General features: G+C 36.8%; 1 long non-coding RNA gene across 1 annotated transcript in view; it reads left to right on the forward strand.

The window, feature by feature from the left end:
* The window catches only part of LOC112065902 (uncharacterized), a 396153-nt gene extending 394791 nt beyond the window's left edge, over nt 1-1362 (forward strand). The window contains exon 7 of the long non-coding RNA XR_002892300.2: nt 1261-1362. This is a non-coding gene — a long non-coding RNA (uncharacterized lncRNA). The remainder of the gene's footprint in view (nt 1-1260) is intronic.
* The last annotated feature ends 21411 nt before the right edge of the window (nt 1363-22773 follow it).

Raw genomic sequence — 22773 nt, forward strand, 5'->3', positions numbered from 1 at the left:
ACCCAACATAGGAGCACCTCAATACATAAGGCAAATGCTAACAGCCATAAAAGGGGAAATTGACAGTAACACAATAATAGTAGGGGACTTTAACACCCCACTTTCACCAATGGACAGATCATCCAAAATGAAAATAAATAAGGAAACATAAGCTTTAAATGATACATTAAACAAGATGGACTTAACTGCCCAAAAATGGGGGGTTGACCTAAATAGACAGTCTCCAAAGAAGATATACAGATTGCCAACAAACACATGAAAGGATGCTCACACATGGAGGGGGAAGTGTGAGATGGGATGAAGTGAGAGAGTGGCATTGACATATATACACTACCAAACGTAAAATAGATAGGGCCATCATCAAAAAATCCACAAACAAGAAAGGCTGGAGAGGGTATTGAGAAAAGGGTACCCTCTTGCACTGTTGGTGGGAATATAATTTGATACAGCCACTATGGAGAACAGTATGGAGGTTCCTTTAAAAACTGAAAATTCAACTACCATATGACCCAGTAATCCCACTACTGGGCATATACCCTGAGAAAGCCATAGTTCAAAAAGAGTCATGTACTACCATGGTCATTGGAGCACTATTTACAATAGCCAGGACATGGAAGCAACCTAAGTGTCCATCAACAGATGAATGGATAAAGAAGCTGTGGCACATATATACAATAGAATATTACTGAGGGATAGAAAGAAACAAAACTGAGTTATTTGTAGTGAGGTGGATGGACCTAGAGACTGTCATACAGAGTGAAGTAAGTCAGAAAGAGAAAAACAAATACTGTATGCTAACACATATATATGGTATCTAAAAATAAAAAAATGTTCTGAAGAACCTAGGGGCAGGACAGGAATAAAGATGCAGATGTAGAAAATGGACTTGAGGACACATGGAGGGGGAAGCGTAAGCTGGGATGAAGTGAGAGAGTGGCACGTACATATATACCCTATCAAAGGTAAAATAGATAGCTAGTGGGAAACAGTTGCATAGCACGGGGAGATCACGTAAAATAGATAGCTAGTGGGAAGCAGCCACATACCACAGGGAGATCAGCTTGGTGCTTTGTGTCCACCTAGGGTGGTGGCATAGGGAGGGTGGGAGGGAGGCTCAAGAGGGAGAGGATAAGGGGATATATGTATACATATAGCTGATTCACTTCGTTATACAGCAGAAACTAAGACAACTTTTTTTTTTTTTTTTTTTGCGGTACGCGGGCCTCTCACTGTTATGGCCTCTCGTGTTGTGGAGCACAGGCTCCGGACGCACAGGCTCAGTGGCCATGGCTCACGGGCCCAACTGCTCCACGGTATGTGGGATCCTCCCGGACCGGGGCACAAACCTGTGTCCCCCGCATCAGCAGGCGGACTCTCAACCACTGCGCCATCAGAGAAGCCCAAGACAACTTTTTAATGCAATTATACTCCAATAAAGTTGTTAAAAAAATAAAAAATAAAAATAAATAAAAATCATTTCCCCCCAAATAAATAAAAAATAAAATGGTACTACAAGCAAAAATGAGCTTTTAGAAAATAGGGCTTATATCACATATTTACATTTGGATTTCTCTGACCACTCTTCAAGATTTAAATAGTCGTGAAGGACTGAAAAAGTCTTCCACTTCTGTGTTTTTCTGCTACTTCTTTGTATTTCCTGCTATTCTTTTTCATGTAAATGATGATAACTTATTGAGGGAGTAAAATTCCTTTACTATATACTCTTGTAATTCTGATGATATATCCATTGTGATACAGTAACTTTGATTTCATGCATTTGGCTTTGATTTTGATTGCATTCATGCTTGTAAGGCAGAAATCACACCTTCACCAAATTACACTTGCAACCCCCCTAAATTGTCCATGTATTTCATGTACATAATTTTATTTTGTATATAAAGTAAGCACAGTAATTCTTATGCACACTGAAGTTTGATAAACAGTAATCTGAGAAAGGAACAAATTATCTCTTTGCAGATGTTCAAGTAATCAAACCATTCTGCATTCAGAATAACCTTCAAATTGCAAAGGAGTATGAGGATGGGTGGAGGACTTCAAAATGTTTCTGTGTGCCTACAGGGTGAATTTTATGCTGTTTCAGTGTTAATCTTATATAAATATTTTTTAAAAATTAACATTTTTTTTGTTTGTTTGTTTGTTTTTTTGCGGTACGCGGGCCTCTCACTGTTGTGGCCTCTCCCGTTGCGGAGCACAGGCTCTGGACGCGCAGGCTCAGCAGCCATGACTCACAGACCTAGCCGCCCCGCGACATATAGCATCTTCCCAGACCGGGGCACGAACCTGTGTCCCCTGAATCGGCAGGCGGATTCTCAACCACTGTGCCACCAGGGAAGCCCAACAGTTTTTATGAGACACTGGAGTACATCTTATGGGAGGTTAGCATCTAAAGATGTCTCCTGAGTTAAATGCTCTTATGATAAAACTCCATGTAGTTGTGATCCCCGCATTCTTTTTGTTAGCTTTTTCCTATTGTATTTTTGTCCAACCTTTTTTAAGAGAGCTTTATTATGAATTTACACTAAAAACAGTATGTATATTTAAAGTGTTAACTTAGATACATATATACATATATAAAACTTATGAAAGGATCACCACCATCCAAAGAATTTACATATCAATCACCCCAAATGTTTCAACACCCTTCCCTCTTCCTCTCCGCATTGACGGGCAACCACTGCTCTGACTCTGTCACTATCATGTTTACATCTCCTGTTATAACATGTACTTAATTTTGTCTGTCATTTTTCATTCAGCATAATCACTTTAAGTGATTGTCATTTCATATTTTTCACCAGTTTCACTGGGAAGTACGTCATTGGAGCTCCTCATACCGTCAACCAGAAATGGAGCTCTTTCCTTCACTGCTTAAAGCATGGTTTCCTTTGGTTTTTTGAACATATTTATAGCTGCCTTGAAGGCTGTCTCCTAAATCAGACATCTGGCCCTCTCACATACTCTTTCTGTTACTTGCTTGTTTTTCTCCTATGTATGGATCACATTTCCCATTTCTTCATGCACCTCATAATTTTTTTTTGAAAACTGGCTGTTTAGATATCATGTTGTAGTAACCCTGGATGCTGATCTCCCTTGTTCAGGACTTCTTGTTGCCCTGCTTGCTTGTTCATTTGATTAGTGTTTTGGCTGGATGATTTTAGTGAAGTCCATTTCCCTGCAATGTGATACCTCTGATATCACATCTCAGAGAGTGCAGGCTTGGATACGTGCAGTAAAAAATGACAGTGTCTTAGCAGAGCTCTCTTTGACTCTTCTCCAGTTCTCTGTGTTAAGCTATCTGCCTCTTTTGATATTACACCCAGTGGTTAGGCTCCCTAGTTGCCAGCTGATTGCTTTAAATTTTTGGCAATGCCTTACAGTATAAATTGCTCCATGGTCTGATCCAATTAAAAGCAGGTCCCTTTTCAGGAGTAGTTTTTAAAGGCAATTTTGAGGTTTGTTCTGAAACTAGAAGAGATCATTTTAGCTGTTTCTTTCCCTGATAAATTAACTGGCCTATGTTTTACCTGATTGCTCTCTTAGAGCCTCCAGCCTCCTTTTATATGCTAGAACTCCAAATCCCCATTGATTTTAAGAGTGTAATTAGGCTTGAACTTTCTCATACTCTACTCCCAATAAAGTCAGTTCACCTGAAGGGAGCTTTGGAGCCTTCTGGTCTTATGGCTTGCCTCTCCCCATGGGCAAAATCTGAGTCATTGCCCCAGAACTGGGGGAGAGGACAATGGACCACTTCTCTTGGGGTGACTCCTCTACTTTATGAGCAGGATGCTTGGTGAGGATGGGAGCCTCTGTTTTTTTCAGCTTTCCTCTACCAGCATGGAATCACTGCCCCATGAGCAAGCTGGAGCAAGGACTATATTTACAGTATTAACATATGGGGTCCCATTATTCTTAATCTGCCTTGCCTGGGTAGGGCCTCCACCCTATGAGCGAGAGCTGAATGGGGGAACAGAGCCCTCTACCTCTTGGCTGCATTTGTTCAGAATTCAGCTTCTGCAAGACAGAACTTGGAAGGATGAGAAATGCTTGCTGCCTTCTCCTCCAGGGGAGATACTGTAGTTTCTGATAAAGATTTGGAGCAAGATAAAGCCCCATCATCTTGGCCAAACCTGACCAGAATGGAGTTTCTGTTATGCTGAGCTGGGATTGGAGAAAGAGGAAACAGGGCATGACTCAAGTGCCACAAATGCTCATTGTTCTTAATGACATTTAGATTTTATTAAAAAAATATTTATTTTCTGTATATCCTTAAGACAGTTTCCAGTGAGTTTAAATGATTGGGGTTTTTTGGCTTTTATAATTTTTACCATTACAGATATTTCATTGAGGAACAGGTTCACAAAGCTGTCATTCTGGAAGTCCTGTTTCCAGTTTTTGACTATTACATAGAAAGCTATAAGAAATTATTGTACAAGTCTTTTGTGTGGGCATATGCTTTTTCTTCACCTTGGGCAAATATCTAAGAGTGGAATGACTGGGTTATAGTCAGATTGTAAGGCAGGTCTGTGTTTAACTTTTTAAGAGACTATCAAACTATTTAAGGTGTCTGCAATATTTTGCATTCTCATCTGAAGAGATTAAGGGTACTAGCTACCTCACAGTGTCTTCCATACTTGGCATGGTGAGTCTAGTAGTATCTCACTGTGGCTTTAATTTGAATTTTCCTAATGAGTAATGGTGATGAGCATTTTTTCATGTGCTTACTTATTATCTTTATATCTTTGGTTAAATGTCTTTTCAAATCTTTTGTACATTTTTTTAAACTGGGTGTTTGTTTTCTTATTAATATGTTTTTAGAGTTCAGAGTCTTATTTTATTGTTCCTCTATTTTTATGTTAGTTAGGTACGTTGCTTTCCATTGTGAATTCTTGCATGCATCATGTAGTTCAAATTTTATTTCAGTTTAATTAAAACTTTCTTCCTTCAATAGCTGAGCTTAGTTCATTTTCTTATAAAAAATAAAAATAATACACAAAAAGCAAGTAGGAAATCCAGTTGTACAAGTTTGTACAAAATTACTTGTGATGAAAGCCAATTTCCCCTGTCCTTCCTAACCCTCTGCATTTTCAGGCCTTTTTTGTAAGAGGCAATCCCTTTAACCATTTATGACTTTAGTTGTAATGAGGGGCCCACACCTATAGAGGATTTAGATGAAGCTTTATTTTTATTGACTTGTCTTTCCTTTTGATCTTATCTATCCACTTTCTGTTGTGCTAGTTGAGAATTTCGCTAACTTTCAAAACACATTCACAAATATTGACAGTTAAGTACCTTTTATTTGACATGGTTATATTTACAATACATTTAAATTTCTATTTCTTTATTTCTTAAGTTCTTATTTATAAACATTTCCAAAATGAAGGATTTTCCATCTCTAGACTTTTGTCAATTTTACCAAAAATTTGTGTTAATATCAGTAACACATTTAGCTTCTGGCAAAATTGGCAAATGAATCCTCCTCTCCTATATTCCACCAACTTCCTCAAGTGATGTCTTTTCTAGTTTGCATCAGCTAAAAATGATGACTTTCTTGTATAATTATTTGTGGTAGAGTTGAATATTTCTTACTGCCTTTCTTTTATCTTACTGGGAGAATAAGAGAAAAATAAAACATGCACATTCTTTACTCTGTTACTAATGTCTTCCAGTTTCTTAATCATTTTTCTGTTGCTTGGGACACATTTTTGAAGAAATCCTTCTTAGATTCTTGAAGGCAATTTTTTCCCACCATGTGACCAGTTACTTCACAAAATACACATCTGTTTCCTTGAACTTCACTGTTTCATAGAGTTTTATGCTGTTTTTTTTTTTAATTCAAGCTTTCGCTCTTTCTTGATTTACTCATTTTACTTGAGTACTTCATCAAATGAAAAAAAAAGATGAATGGGAGCTACAGTAATACACGTTACTTTGCCTATGAGTAAAAGTTAATTTAACTCAAATTGTCTAAAGCATAAAGGAGAATTATGTATTAGTTCAAGAAAAGTCCAGGAAGACCATATTTGTGTTCAAGGTTTTAATAATTTCATATAGCTCAGTCTCAATTTCAATTTCAAGTTTGGCCTTTTTAAAACAGTCTGTCTTCTCATGATGGCCACTGAGAGATCTAGACTTAAAGCTGTCCAGGCTTAAGTCCAGAGAAAGGTTTTCTCAGTAGCAACCATGTGAATATGTAAAAGCTACTAAATATGTCTCATGGCTGAAGGGGCTAAGAACATTAGCCCCACCTCATAGAGTTGGGACTTGAGCATAGAATCACCCAAACCATTTGAATGGAGCTTGGAAAAAAGAGTAGTTCCCACATGAAAATCTCTTTGCTAATATTAGAGCAAAGCGGAAATGAATGCTGAGGTTACAATAAATTTCCTCCTCATGGGGTAAAAGTCCTTTTTATGTATTTTCAGTTTTTCTACGGTAATAAACACTCAAAATCTCAGTGACTTACAACAGCATATATTTATTTCTGTCTCACATTGTATGAGGGCTGTGGATCAGCTTCAGCTCTGCTTGACTCAGTGTGGCTCAACATGGCTTAGCAGCTCAATAGCTTATCATTTCAGAGCCTCAGGCTGATAGAGTAGCCCCTATTTAAGATGTGCATTCTCACAGCAGAGGGCAGGGATGCAAGGGTGATGTCAAACTAAATCACACAGTAACATTTAAAGCTTCCAACTCAGATCTGGCAAATACCTTGTCCATTCACATCTCAATTGCCAAAGCACATCTACCTGGTCAAAATCTGTGGTCAGTGCCATGGCAACATATGCTCAGAAAAATCACAGGTCGATTGATAGGGATGTATAATCCTATTACGAGGAGGGAGTGAATATTTTTCAGTCATATACAATCTACCACCAGAGTATAGAATTCTAGATTACAAACTATTTCCCTATAATTTTTGAAGGTGTTTCACTTTTTTGGCATCTACTTTTACTGATGAAAAATATGAAGTTGATCTGATTATTATTCTTTTACAGCTTATTGTATTTCCTTTAGAAGTTTTCAGGATAGACTCTATCTCAGTTTGGTGAAGTTTTCATTTGCATTCTTATCAGACGTTTTGTTCTGCTTCGAGTATCTAAGTCTAAACATTTTGTGTGTGTGTTCGATTTAACGTGTGTATCCTTTATTTTAATTGTTTTTGCTATTCTTTCCCTTCTATCTTTGCTAATTTGGAAGGAATATAGTGTATTCTAAATGTATCTCCATATCTTTAAATTACATTGCCTAAACTTTTCTAGTTATCAGCTACAGAGAGTAAATGATATCCTTTGACTCCCTGCTGTGGAAATTAAGGACTATTATACCCTTCCCTGTCTGGCCAACTCTTCCAATTTTTGGCACACTTTGGGATACTTTTGCCTATTATTTTTCAATGTATTAACTTTTATTTCTATAATTAAAACATTCCGTTTTGCAGCTAGTTTTTATAATTTTTAAGATTTAATGATATGTTTACCTAGATTCAGAATTCTCTTCTAATCCTTTCATTCTTTGACTTGTTGATTTATTGTTTTTAATTTTGATTCATTATGTATTTGACTGCATTGCATTTTCATATAGACTTTTCAAAAAATGCTATGTATATTAAATTCATTTATATTTCAAAATGTCTTTTTATTTTCTTTTTATGTGAATGCTGCCCTTGTTTAGAACATATTTAATATATTTCCCCTGAACATTAATTAGATAGTGATCTTTGTTCTAAGTACTTTAATGTGCCGGAACAGTCTGGGTGCAAAATTATAACTGCATATTATTTTATGTTTAGAACATACAACAATTTATGTCTTATTCTCAGGGGTTCTGTATTTCTTTCTTGTTTTTTTTACATATGATAAACTCTCCATCCACATAACCAAGATTTGCTTTGCAGCAAATAGCTCCTTCTATGCTTTCTATTCTATTTATTATAATTGCTTTATTAGGGATATCTCCCTTTATATTTGCTCCTCCTCTTTTCAGTATGTTTTAATTCTAGCAAAATTTTGCCAAGAGTTATTCTTTTCTTTTTTTTTTTTTTTTGGTATGCGGGCCTCCCTCTGCTGCGGCCTCTCCTGTTGCGGAGCACAGGCTCCGGACGCGCAGGCTCAGCGGCCATGGCTCACGGGCCCAGCCGCTCCGCGGCATGTGGGATCCTCCCAGACCGGGGTGCGAACCCGGTTCCCCTGCATCGGCAGGCGGACGCGCAACCACTGCGCCACCAGGGAAGCCCCTCTTTTCTTTTAAAGTGTTAATTTTTCACATGTTTGAAAAATCAATCTTCTTTGCTTCTGATAATTCCATAGGCATTATATTTCTTTGGATACCACAAGAATATAACATAGTAATTCAGTGTTACATTGGAAGGGATCTTAGAAGCTACATAGACACAATCCTCCCTTTATAACTAGGACCAGGAGGAGTTCAGAATGAAGAAGTTATTTACATATGGCCCCACAGTCTACTACCTCCTAGCTGGGTTCAGACTATAAAGACACAAACCAGAAATCAACCAATGAGGAAAAGAGAGTGGTTCTTTATTACTCCCTTCTGTTTGTTCCTTGTCTTCAATTATCAATATTTATCATAGTTTTAATTGATTGGGAAGCATGGCATCATGATAGCCACTCCTTTTGTACACAGTACATCAAAGAACCAAGTGAATTTTATGGAATAACTATAGCAAATTTTATTTCCTCAAATCCTTTCCATATAAATACAAGTTATCCTGAGTGAATATTGTTAAGAGCTTCCCTGAATTCATTATCTTTCACAATGGAAAATAGAATCTAAGTTATAGCAAAAAGCCAGGAAACTTAGATGACTCAGGCTTAAGCCACAATTTCTCCAGCATATTGTAAACAATCAGTTCTCTAGTCTATCTCTGATATTTATTAACAAGATAATAAAAATGGGGAAAGACATGGTTTGAGAAAATGCTTTGTTTCATATTAAAGAATTTTAGTCATACATGTGCCAGTTCAGTCTCATCAGAAGGAAATTAGCCACATAAGTTTCCATAAGGAAGATTCAACATTTTTTAAAACGTGGGACCGAGAACCTTTTTTCATTCTTCAGTTTATGGAGCCAAACTGACACATTAAATAGTTATCCTGAAATTGTTTCTTCTTTCTCTGTTCATCAGCCAATCCTCCACTGGCTCACTTTAGTGGTAATCCTGGATATATCTTTGCAACACAGCAACAAAAAAGGAAATGAAGTACAGATATGACAAATCTTTCATAATTTAACATTTATCTATCTATGCTGTTTCCTGTATATAACATGTTATATGTGTGTGTGTTTCCTCCAAAACATATATTAAAATATCAATAATAGAAAATTCAGTTTATGGAATTATGGATCATTAGATTTTACTTTTTCTTCTCTGATAAACCCTAGGAATGATTAAAAGTGCAAATAATTATATTATGAATTAAGCTTATGCCACATAAAATCACTTAAATAATTATTAATAATTACTGTTACGAGAGTACACAGCTTATAAAACTTAAGTTTATAAGAAAGCACCCAAACTTACTTTTTTTTGCTTTCTTTTACTTTTAAAAACAAGGATTGGCTTAGATATTTGGCTTTACTCAAATATGTCCCTCTTAAAAAAATGACTGTATAATACTACTTTATTTTCTTTGCTGGATAAAATACCATTTTATTGGAGAAAATGATTTGGTTCTTATGATTGCTGGAAAATAAATTTGAATTATATGTGAAGATATTTTGGACTATTTCAAAAATATTTTAACATCATTCTAAGCTTCTTATTTAAATGGTTATGGTGATTTACAAACTAAACATCCAGTCAAATATGTTTCAAGAACATTATTTATCCATTCTCCCAAACACTATATATCAAAATGTCCTATGCACTCATGTATTTACCACAGTCTTGGTGATCAGCTTTTCCACAACAAAACATTGCTGTTGCCAAGATGTTGGATTAATGATTATGTTTACCTTCACAGTAATGGAAAATATTAAACAATGCAACATCTTAAGCTTGGAGGTCTGACTAATGCTGTAGAGCTAGTTGAAATTTGCTTAACTCACGGAGTGTGGCTGAGAAGAATAACAACTCTGAGTCTTGTTCTTTGCTAGTCAATGTCAGTAAACATATTTTGTACCAGCATGACTATTTTTATCCTTCTTTGTGTACATTAATTCTATATTTTGGGGGGGTATGCAAAGTAAAATACAGGATTTCTTTAGATATGATCATAATGTGAGCATGTTTAGATATGTCAAGTTCTCAGTAACATGAGCAGTGGAGTGGGAGGGAGAGATTATTGGGTTTGTACAGTATCTAAAATAAATGTGTCCAGGGCTTCCCTGGTGGTGCAGTGTTTGAGAATCCGCCTGCCAATTCAGGGGACACGGGTTCGTGCCCCGGTCCGGGAAGATCCTACATGCCGTGGAGCGGCTGGGCCCATGAGTCATGGCCACTGAGCCTGTGCGTCCGGAGCCTGTGCTCTGCAACGGGAGAGACCACAACAGTGAGAGGCCCGTGTACCACAAAAAAAAAAAAAAAAAAAAAAAAAAAAATTGTCCTCCCTTAGCTGGCTTGTTTAAGGGCAGGTTGTTATGACAGTGAGCCATGTACAAAGGGATGAAAGTTCAGACCTAGTCTAGGCAGGTTTTGGTGCATGAAAGAAAGATCTATTAACCAATTAAAGTTGGCTTTTCAGATTATGGCTAACACTCAAAGTCAGTGGTGACTTTTTCAAGGAGGACCCTAGTCAGGCATTGGATAATGGAAATAGGCCTCAGTTCCTGGGAGTGACAGTTTCTTCTGGTTACATGGTTTTAGGACAGAGTTCTATTCCTAGCATATCATTAAAGGATCAGGTAGAAACACTGAAGAAAAAGTTATAGTCATATAGATATGTCCACCCAGTTGGTGAGGGAAGGAAGGAGAGAGAAGAAGAGAAATAGAAGTTCTGGAGATATTTGCAAAGCTAAATAAGAAGCTCATAGGTAACTAGAATTTACCTAAGATATTGGCTTCATTGAAGAAAGACTAATCCTAGGCTATATCCTCTAACAGAGGTTGCTAATCTCCTTTTGTCTTGCTCAGAATTGACTTAAGAATTAAGAGAGACTAATTGGGTAAGGGATGATTTGAGCAATTCCAACTATGATGAACCTAGGAAGTCAGGGGGAAAAATTAATAAAAATATCCCATCTACTCTTGTGTTATCTCATTAGGAGTGGGAACATGATGATTTATGATTTATAAGACAGCTAAATCTATTTTATAGGCAATGCATATGTGGGTTTGTTAGGATTTAATGAAATGTGAGATAATTTTCCAAAGTTTGCATTTAAACTCTGCATAAAAAATAGATTCTGAACTCTACTCAATGTTCTGTAATAACTGATATAGGAAAAGAATCTGAAAAGGAATAGATATATGTATGTGTGTAACTGAATCACTTTGCTGTATACCTGAAACTAACACAACATTGTAAATCAACTATACTCCAATATAAAATAAAAATTAAAAAATAATAGATTCTGTAAGGAAAAAAGCTTTGTTATAAAGTATCAGTTTCTTTTTTGTGTGTTTTTTTGGTTTGTTTGTTTTGTTTTTTTTAGCATCAAGTCTCAGTAACTTTCTGTATTCGTGCATCTCACTGCTATCACTAAGCACAATCTCCATGAAAGCCTGTCTTTCAGCTGGATACTCAAAACCAAGAACTGGTTCAGAAAAAAGCCTCAAGCAACATATGTTGAATCAACAATATCCCATTACATGCTTAGGATGACTTAGAGTAATGGGACTTCTAAGCACTCATCAAATGCAAGAATCTACATTAAAATTTATGGTTGCAGCACTCTCTTGGGTATGCATAGGTATCCACCTCTCCTAGCCCCCTGCCTTTAGTATAGTACTTAAAATTTCTTTCTTTTTCCCTATAAATAGTATTTCTCAAGGTGTTAAAACTTTATGTTTTTCATTCAAACTTCTTCACCCCTTCTCTTACTTACATGCTCTAAGGCATAAATAATTTTAAAACTTAAAGTGTATTTGGAAACAGAATTATTTTCTCTTTTCTGTATTTGTCATTCTTGTTCACAAATAAATAGAGAAGTAGATAGATAGAAATGATGAGCTTTCTGCATTGGAGATATATTATTTTCTTCATCACTCACACACACACAAATGGAGAATTCATTAGTCTTATATTAAGTAATATGCTTTGTTCTGGGAAGAGTGATATGTTCTGGGAATCCCAACATTAATTAAAATCCACTTTCTTTAATCAAAGAACTCACAACCTGGTCAGTGAAACAGAATTGTAAAGAGTAAACAATAAGATAATCAGATAAAAACTAAAATAGAAGGTTAAAAAGTGTTAAGAAAGAACTGATTCTGTCATCTAATATTCCACAGTCCTACTACACCTTCTATAAATTTCCATTTTGTAATTTGGTCATTCATGATCAAAGACTCCCTTATTAGTCAGTAACAATGGAATTCAAAAGGAAAAAGTGTATTTGCTATGCAAATATTACTTGTTTGATTTTCTTTGGCGAGTTGTCAATGAGTTATAACACACTTTTAAATAAAAGCAGTTAACCCTCCCTTTTCCTTATTCCTTTAAGCAGTCACTAAAAATGATCATCAGACCCGAAGTGGGAGCGTTGATTATCCATATGATGCTCAGCTCTTATTGTAATTACTGCACAGCATGTGAGAAGTCTTTAGACGAAGTTATTGAAATTCCCAGGTCAGTGACAGCAATAAATGTGTACATACTACACACTTTGTTAAGAGAAGCACTAGTTACCCACTCCTGCCTCAATAGAGTTTCACTGCATTGCCCAGGTATAAAAATATTTAAAAAACACCTCTGGGTCTTTCTGCCAGCCCTTACTTGACCATACCACAGACAAATCAGTAAATTATCTAGCTGGTAGAATTAATAAAGTCTCATCTCTCTTACTCTCAATGTCTCTCTTTCATTCTCTGAACCCATCTCTTGAACTAGTCTTCCTTAAAGAACATAAGCCCTCTCTAGTCCTATGCTCCATGCAAAAAGCAACCAAGCAAGATCTAATTGTGTAAAGTTGTAGTCATGTGACTTCTTTGCCTGAGGTAAAATTATGAAGTATTTATAGGAAAACAACTATGGCCTTCGGTCCAAGCTGGGTTTTCATACTCCAATCCAGCTTTCCCAGTTATTATTATATTACTCCTGTGTCTCTATCATAATTGGTTCTGAATTCAGAAGAGAGTAAGTTATGATTTGTCATCTAAACATCAACACACTTTGATGTGAAAAAAAAAGTTAAACACTGAAGTTTATACAAAGGTTAAATCAATATGTGCCTTCTCAGAGTCTATGATCTAAATAGGGATAAAATATTTATCCACAGTTATTACCCAAATAGCTGCAATATCAGGACAAAAATGACTAAAAGCAGAGAATATAGGTTGTTACAGTGACTGCAAGTTGCCTGCTCCAGTTTCCAATCTCCCCTTTCAGAATGTTGACTGTCAAGAAGGAAGTTTACATTTCCCGACATCCTTTCGGCCAGCTGGTGTCATTTGCCTAAATACATGCTAATCAGTGAGTTGGAAGTTGCAGTATTATGTGGATCTTTCAGGTAATTTGTTTAAAAGAGAACCAGAATGTGTCTTTTGTCTTTCCTCTTTTCTCCATCTGACTGTTTAGGATGCTCCTTCTGTAAGTGAGTCTATTTTGGTCTATGGGGACCTGGGTCACACCCTAGTTTTAGTGAAACATGAAGCTAGAAAGTCATCATTCCCACCCTAGACACTGCTCAGATCTAGACTTCTTACGAGAAAGGTTTAAACTTTTATCTTTGTAAAGCACTGTTTCTATGATTTCTGTTAGACACAGCCAAACTGACCTTTAGATAAACAGTTATGAAGTAAAGGAGAGACATTTTGAGGTTGATGACATATGAGATAAGAATGAATGATGAGTAGGAATTATATATGATGCTAAATTGGTGGCAGGAGAGTGTTGTGTTTTGGATTAAGGAGAGAGCATGTGCTAGAGAGCAAAGTGGTTTTTCAGAAACTTTAAGAAATAAAAATCATCTAGCTTTGTGGAAGTGGAGATGTGAAGAGGGCCAGGGTCTGGAGGGCCTTGAACCCAGACTGAAAAATAATAGATGATTGAGAAAGCATAGGCTGTTAACTGGTTTTCGGATCAGGAGAGACCTAATTATTCTGTGCTTTAAGAAGGTAAATATGGAAACCACGAGTGGATGGATGTAGAAAGGGAGACTCAGCAGAAATGTGATAAACAGATGTGTGGTGGTTGCACAACTAGGTGAATATACTAAGTCCACTGACTTGTATACATTAAAAGAGTGAATTTTGTGAAGAGTTTGGGGGCACATGAAAAGGAGTCCAGGCAGCCTGTAGGAAAAGAGAACAGCTCCCAGCTCCCAGCTCCCAGCCAGCCGGGAAACAGGACCTTGGAGCCATAGGCACAAGAAACTGGATTCTGCCAACAATCTGAATGAGTTTAGAAGCAGGTTCTTCCCAAGAGCCTCCAGTTGGTGCTACATGGCTTGTGAGATCTTAGTTCCCTGACCAGGGATCAAACCTGCCCCCTTGGGACTGAAAGCTCAGATTCTTAAACACTGGACCGTCAGGGAATTCCCCAGAATCACCCACCTCTTACCACCTCTGCCACCCTTGTCCAAGCCACCATCATCTCAGGTTTATCCACTGAGAGGGACTGGGGGTGGCAACATCCCAAAGAAAGGAGCCCACTTAACAACCGGATCTTAGATTCTGAGTGCTAAGAAATCTGGCAGAGACCATCTTCATCAAATGAATCAAGTAAACAAAGTTAACATCACAAGGAATGCAACAAATTGAAATTGTGCACACCCCAATAGGATGCAGTAGGAAGAACACAGCATCATTGCATGATATTCCTGACAAAGTGCATCACTTGAGACCTGTGACTTGCATAAGTGGCACCTCCAGTGGAATCCTGTGGGGCAAAATTCATTTTCCATGTGGATAGGAATTATCAAAGTAAAAACTGCACTGGACAAAGTTATAGAGCCATGTGGCTGACAGGGTCTTTGTGTTTTGGGTGGGTGTCAGGCCTGAGCCGCTGAGGTGGGAGAGCCAAGTTCATGACATTAGACCACCAGAGACCTCCTGGCCCAATGTAATATCAATCGGTGAGAGCTCTCCCAGAGATCTCCATCTCAATGCTAAGACCTAGCTCCACTCAATGACTAGCAAGCTCCAGTGCTGGACACCACATGCCAAACGACTAGCAAGACAGAAACACAACCACACCCATTAGCAGAGAGGCTGCCTAAAATCATAATAAGTTCACAGACACCCCAAAACACACCACAAGACATGGTCCTGACCACCAGAAAAACAATATCCATCCCCAACCACCAGAACACAGGCACCAGTCCCCTCCACCAAGAAGCCAAAACAACCCACTAAACCAAAATTACCCTCTGGGGGCAGACACCATAAACAACGGGAACTATGAACCTGCAGCCTGTGAAAAGGAAACCCCAAACACAGTAAGGTAGATAAAATGAGAAGACAGAGAAATACACAGCAGATGAAGGAGCAAGGTAAAAACCCACCAGCACAAAAAAATGAAGAGGAAATAGGCAATCTACCCAAAAAAGAATTGAGAGTAATGATAGTAAAGATGATCCAAAATCTTGGAAATAGAATGGAGAAAATACAAGAAATGTTTAACAAGGACCTAGAAGAACTAAAGAGCAAAGAAAGAATGATGAACAGCACAATAAATGAAAATAAAAATTATCTAGAAGGAATCAATAGCAAAATAACTGAGACAGAAGAACGGATAAGTGACCTGGAAGATAAAATAGTGGAAATAACTACCACAGAGCAGAATAAAGAAAAAAGAATGAAAAGAATTGAGGACAGACTCAGAGCTCTGGGACAACATTAAATGCACCAACATTCGAATTGTAGGGGTCCCAGAAGAGGAAGAGAAAAAGAAAGTAGCTGAGAAAATATTTGAAGAGATTATAGTGGAAAACTTCCCTAATGTGGGAAAGGAAATAGACAACCACGTCCAGGAAGCACAGAGATTCCCATACAGGATAAATCCAAGGAGAAATACACCAAGATGCATATTAATCAAACTATCAAAAAGTAAATAACAAAGAAAAAATATTAAAAGCAGCAAAGGAAAAGCAACAAATAATGTACAAGGGAATCCTCATAAGGTTAACAGCTGATCTTTCAGCAGAAACTTTGCAAGCCAGAAGGGTGTGGCAGGACGTATTTAAAATGATGAAAGGGAAAAACCTACAGCCAAGATTACTCAACCCAGCAAAGATCTCATTCAGATTTGATGGAGAAATTAAAACCTTTACAGACAAGCAAAAGCTAAGAGAATTCAGCACCACCAAACCAGCTTTACAACAAATGCTAAAGGAACTTTTCTAGGCAGGAAACACAAGAGAAGGAAAAGACTGACAATAACTAACCCAAAACAATTAAGAAAATGGTAATAGAAACATACATATCGATAATTACTTTAAATGTAAATGGATTAAATGCTGCAACCAAAACACATAGACTGGCTGAATGGATACCAAAACAAGACCCATATATATGTTGTCCACAAGAGACCCACTTCAGACCTAGGGACACATACAGACTAAAAGTGAGCAATGGAAAAACATATACCATGCAAATGGAAATCAAAAGAAAGGTGGAGTAGCAATTCTCATATCAGACAAAATAGACTTTAAAATAAAGACTATGACAAGATAATGAAGGACACTACATAAACACATGGAGACTAACCAATATGCTACTAAATAACCAAGAGATCACTGAAGAAATCAAAGAGGAAATCGAAAATTACCCAGAAACAAATGACAATGAAAACACAACAACCCAAAACCTATGGATGAAGCAAAAGCAATTCTAAGAGGGAAGCATATAGCAAGACAACCCTACCTTAAGAAACAAGAAACATCTCAAATAAACAACCTAACTATGAACCTAAAGCAGTTAAGGAAAGAACAAAAAACCCCCAAGTTAGCAGAAGGCAAGAAATCATGAAGATCAAATCAGAAATAAAGGGAAAAAAAAATGAAGGAAATTGTAGCAAAGATCAATAGAAGTAAAAGCTGGGTCTTTGAGAAGATAAACAAAATTGATAGCCCATTAGGCAGACTCATCAAGAAAAAAAGGGAGAAGACTCAAATCAACAGAATTAGAATGGAAGAAGGGGAGGTAACAGTTGATACTGCAGAAATACAAATGATCATGAGAGAGTACTACAAGCAACTATATGCCAATAAAATGGACAACCTGGAAGAAATGGACAAATTCTTAGAAAAGCACAACCTTCCAAGCCTGAACCAGGAAGAAATAAATAATATGAACAGACCAATCACAAGCACTAAAAATGATATTTTGATGAAAAATATCTTCCAGCAAACAAAAGCCCAGGACCAGATGGCTTCACAGTCGAATTCTATCAGACATTTACAGAAGAGCTAACACCTATCCTTCTCAAACTCTTCCAAAATATAGCAGAGGAAGGAACACTCCCAAACTCATTCTATGAGGCCACCATCACTCAGATACCAAAACCAGACAAAGATGTCACAAAAAAAGAAAACTACAGGCCAATATCACTGATGAACATAGATGCAAAAATCCTCAACAAAATACTAGCAAACAGAATCGAACAGCACATTAAAAGGTTCATACGCCATGATCAAGTGGGGTTTATCCCAGGAATGCAAGGATTGTTCAATTTATGCAAATCAATCAATGTGATATGCCATATTAACAAATTGAAGGATAAAAGCCACATGATAATCTCAGTAGATGCACAAAAAGCTTTTGACAAAATTCAACACCACTTTATGATAAAAACCCTCCAGAAAGTAGGCACAGAGGGAACTTACCTCAACATAAAAGCCATATATGACAAACCCACAGCCAACATTGTTCTCTGTGGTGAAAAACTGAAACCATTTCCACTGATATCAGGAACAAGACAAGGTTTCCCATGCTCACCACTATTACTCAACATAGGTATGGAAGTTTTAGCCACAGCAATCAGAGAAGAAAAAGAAACAAACAAAAAAAAGGAATCCGAAGCTGTCACTGCACATGACATGATACTATATATAGAGTATCCTAAAGATGCTACCAGAAAACTTCTGGAGCTAATCAATGAATTTGGTTAAGTAGCAGGATACAAAATTAATGCACAGTAATCTCTTGCATTCCTATACACTAATGATGAAAAATCTGAAAGAGAAATTAAGGAAACACTCCCATTTACCATTGCAATGAAAAGAATAAAATACCTAGGCATAAACCTACCTAAGGAGGCAAAAAACCTGTATGCAGAAAACTATAAGACACTGATGAAAGAAATTAAAGATGATACAAACAGATGGAGAGATATACCATGTTCTTGGATTAGAAGAATCAACATTGTGGAAATGACTATACTACCCAAAGCAATCTACAGATTCAATGCAATCCCTATGAAACTACCAATGGCTTTTTCACAGAACTAGAACAAAAGATTTCATAATTTGTACTGAAACACAGAAGACTCTGAATAGCCAAAGCAAGCTTGAGAAAGAAAAATTGAGCTGGAGGAATCAGGTTCCCTAACTTCAGACTATACTACAAAGCTACAGTAATCAAGACAGTATGGTACTGGCACAAAAACAGGAATATAGATCAATGGAAGAGGATAGAAAGCCCAGAGATAAACCCACACACATATGGTCACCTTATCTTTGACAAAGGAGGTAAGAATATACAATGGAGAAAAGACAGCCTCCTCACTATGTGGTGCTGGGAAAACCACACAGCTACATGTAAAAGAATGAAATTAGAACACTCTCTAACACCATACACAAAAATAAACTCAAAATGGATTAAAGACCTAAATGTAAAGCCAGACACTATAAAACGCTTAGAGGAAATCATAGGCAGTACACTCTATGACATAAATCACAGCAAGATCCTTTTTGACCCACTCCCTAGAGAAATGGAAAAAAAACACAAAAATAAACAAATGGGACCTAATTAAACTTAAAAGCTTTTGCACAGCAAAGGAAATTATAAAAAAGACGAAAAGACAACCCTCAGAATGGGAGAAAATATTTGCAAACAAAGCAACTGACAAAGGATTAGTCTCCAAACTATACAAGCAGCTCATGCAGCTCAATACCAAAAAAAAAACAAACAAACCAATCCAAAAATGAGCAGAAGACCTAAATAGAAATTTCTCCAAAAAAATATACAGATTGCCAATAAACACATGAAAGGATGCTCAACATCACTAATCATTAGATAAATGCAAATCAAAACTACAGTGAGGTATCACCTCACACTGGTCAGAATGGCCATCATCAAAACATCTACAAACAGTAAATGCTGGAGAGGGTGTGAAGAAAAGGGGACCTTCTTGCACTGTTGGTGGGAATGTAAATTGATATAACCACTATGGAGAACGGTATGGAGCTTCCTTAAAAAACTGAAAATAGAACTGCCATATGCCCCAGCAATCCCACTACTGGGCATATACCCTGAGAAAACCATAATTCAAAAAGAGTCGTGTACCACAATATTCATTGCATCACTATGTACAGTAGCCAGGACATGGAAGCAACCTAAGTGTCCATTGACAGATGAATGGATAAAGAAGATGTGGCACATATATACAATGGAATATTACTCAGCCATAAAGAGAAACGAAATTGAATTATTTGTAGTGAGGTTGATTGACCTAGAGTCTGTCATACAGAGTGAACTAAGTCAGAAAGAGAAAAACGATTACTGTATGCTAAAACATATATATGGAATCTAAAAAAAAAATGGTTCTGAAGAACCTAGGGGCAGGACTGCAGTAAAAATGTAGACGTAGATAATTGATTTGAGGACCCATGGAGGGAGAAGGGTAAGCTGGGATGAAATGAGAGAGTGGCTTGGACACATATACACTACCAAATGTAAAATAGATAGCTAGTGGGAAGCAGCCACATAGCACAGGGAGATCAGCTCAGTGCTTTGTGACCACCTAGAGGGGTGGGATAGGGAGGGTGGGAGGGAGATGCAAGTGGTAGAGGATATGGGGATATATGTATATGTATAGCTGATTCACTTTGCTATACAGCAGAAAATAACACACCATTGTAAAGCAATTATGTTCCCATAAAGATTTTAAAATAAACAAAAACAGATTAAAACAAAACAAAAGAATAAAGTGCATCACTTGAATCTAGACATAAGATAAACCCAGATCAAGGGACATTCTACTAAATAACTGGCCTGTTATTATCAAGAGTGGTCATGAAGGTCAAGGAAAGAGTGAGGGTATGTTCCAGGCTAAAGGTAACTAAAGAGGGAAAAAAAATCAAAAGCAAGGTATAATCCTGGGTTGGATTCTTTTGCAAGGACATTGTTGGGACAATTGTCAAAACTTGAATGGGCTCTGTAGGTTAGATTGTAGTGAAGTATCATTGTCAATGTCCTTGTTCTGATGGTTGTGTTGTACTTCTTGCAAGAGAATATTGTGGTTTGTAGGAAATACACTTCATAAAGTATTTGTATAGGTGACAGGGCATATTGCTGGCAACCTACTCTTAAATAGCTCTGGACAAAAAAAGTTCTGTGTGCTAGTCTTGTAATTTTTCTGTAAGGTTAAAATTAGTTCAAAATTAAAAGAAAGGTAAAAATCTTGTTTTAATCCCTGATACAATGGGGGGTAAAAAAAACCATAAAACAAAACTGCACAGGTAAAAATAAATAAATAAATAAAAGAGTGAATTTTATGGTATGTGAATTATATATGAATAAAGCTGTTATTTAAAACAAAACAGAGGGTGGTAGACTACAAAATGGGAGACAAGCTTTAACTTGGGGATTGGCAGTAAGAATGGAAAGAGGAGACACATACAATAATATCTGACATTATTAAATGTATTGAAAGTGTTTTCTAAGGTAATATCTCCAATCCTCACAATCACCCGCTCTTTAACCCATTACAGTTTTGTTCCAGCATGCCACTGGAACTCCTCTTGTTTAAGTTACCATTGATGAAAGATTATTATTCACTGGTCTCTTCTCTGTTGCAAAATGTAGGGCTTTCTCTAGCATTTGACATTGTTGAACACCTAATACGTCTTGAAACTCCATCAGTGACCTGGAAGGTAATCTCTCCTGGGTTTGTTACTACCTTTTTAAGCCATTTTTATCAGACTCTGTATTAGGGTTCTCTAGAAAATCAAAACCATTAGGATATGTGTCTGTGCAGTGTGTGTGTGTGTGTGTGTGTGTGTGTGTGTGTGTGTTGTAGCTTGAGTCTGAAGGCAGTCTGGAGGTAGAATTCTCTTGTCCTCAGGAAACCTCAATCTGGTTTCTCTTAAGACCTTCAACTGATTGGATAAGGCCCACCCATATTATGGGGGATAATCTGCTTTATTCAAAGTCTAGTAATTAAAGTGTTAATCTCATCTTAAAAAATATCTTCACAGAGATATTTGATTGGTGTTTGACCAAATATCTGTGTCATAGCCTAGCTAAGTTGATACAAAACATTAACCATCACAGACTCCCTCAATAAATATGCTTTTGCCCACCCATCAAAGTAAGTATTTTCTAGTTTTTACTCTTTAGTTCTCTTTGTTACCTAAATAATATTTACCTTTTATTTAGAAATCATTTGTATATGTACCCCTTTAATCAGCAACTGCTTGTATAATCACATATCTGCTATATTAAAGTTGATTTCTGTGTTATCTGCATTGAAGAGAGAGATGAGGTTAAGATGTTGATAATATGATTATAGAGAAGTAAAGAGATTCAAAAACAAAATCATGGAGGGTAGCCAAATCTGGAGAATAGGAAGATAAAAATAGCCATAACAAACAAGAAGGAAAGGGAATAAAGGCTGATGAGTCAGATGGTGACACTAATAAAATGAGCCAACTATAGTGTAACTGGGGATGTCTCAGGAGTAATGAATCAGAAAACTCAGAGAAGATGAAAACTGAGATAAAGGTAATCAGATTTGGTGACTAGAAGATAATTGGGAATATTATTGGAGGGAGGCATGGGTGCATTGAAATAGAGATGTATAGGGGACAAATGGCTTCAAAATTTTAAAAAACATTAAAAACTGCAACAGTAGTTACAAGGGTGGAAAACTTCTAAAATTATAATGTTTGGATGACATACAAGTTAAATCATTCTGCTTATGAGCTATAAGAACTTGAGCAAACTAACAAACTACTCTTCCTCAGTTTCCTCCTCAGTAAAATTAGTATATATACATACATATATATACTTATATATAATATTAAGGTGGGTATTTAATATATATATAATTTGTATAAATGCATATTAAAGGATTGTAGAAAATAATAAAATAAGGTCCATCAATTGTTTGATACATAGTGGGACTACCTAGTCTATTGGCCACTTGGGATGTTGGGATTTCCTATGCAGTAATTTTCTCCCCAGAAATACATGAACTTTCTCCACACTGTCCCTATTCTTTCTGTCACTGAAGCTAAAAACAACAGTCAGCTGTTTTACTAGTCATAGAGATATGTATTAGGTGAAAAATATCTGTGTATTATGTGAAGTGAAGGTAGGATCTTCTCCCATTCAGAAGACAGTGCTTGTCTCAGTCTTCTATGTACCAACTTGGGCTGGTGCATGTTTGTTTCTCAGATCAGGACTTGATG

This window comes from Physeter macrocephalus, chromosome 6 (genome assembly GCF_002837175.3).
Source record: "Physeter macrocephalus isolate SW-GA chromosome 6, ASM283717v5, whole genome shotgun sequence".
NCBI lineage: Eukaryota > Metazoa > Chordata > Mammalia > Artiodactyla > Physeteridae > Physeter > Physeter macrocephalus.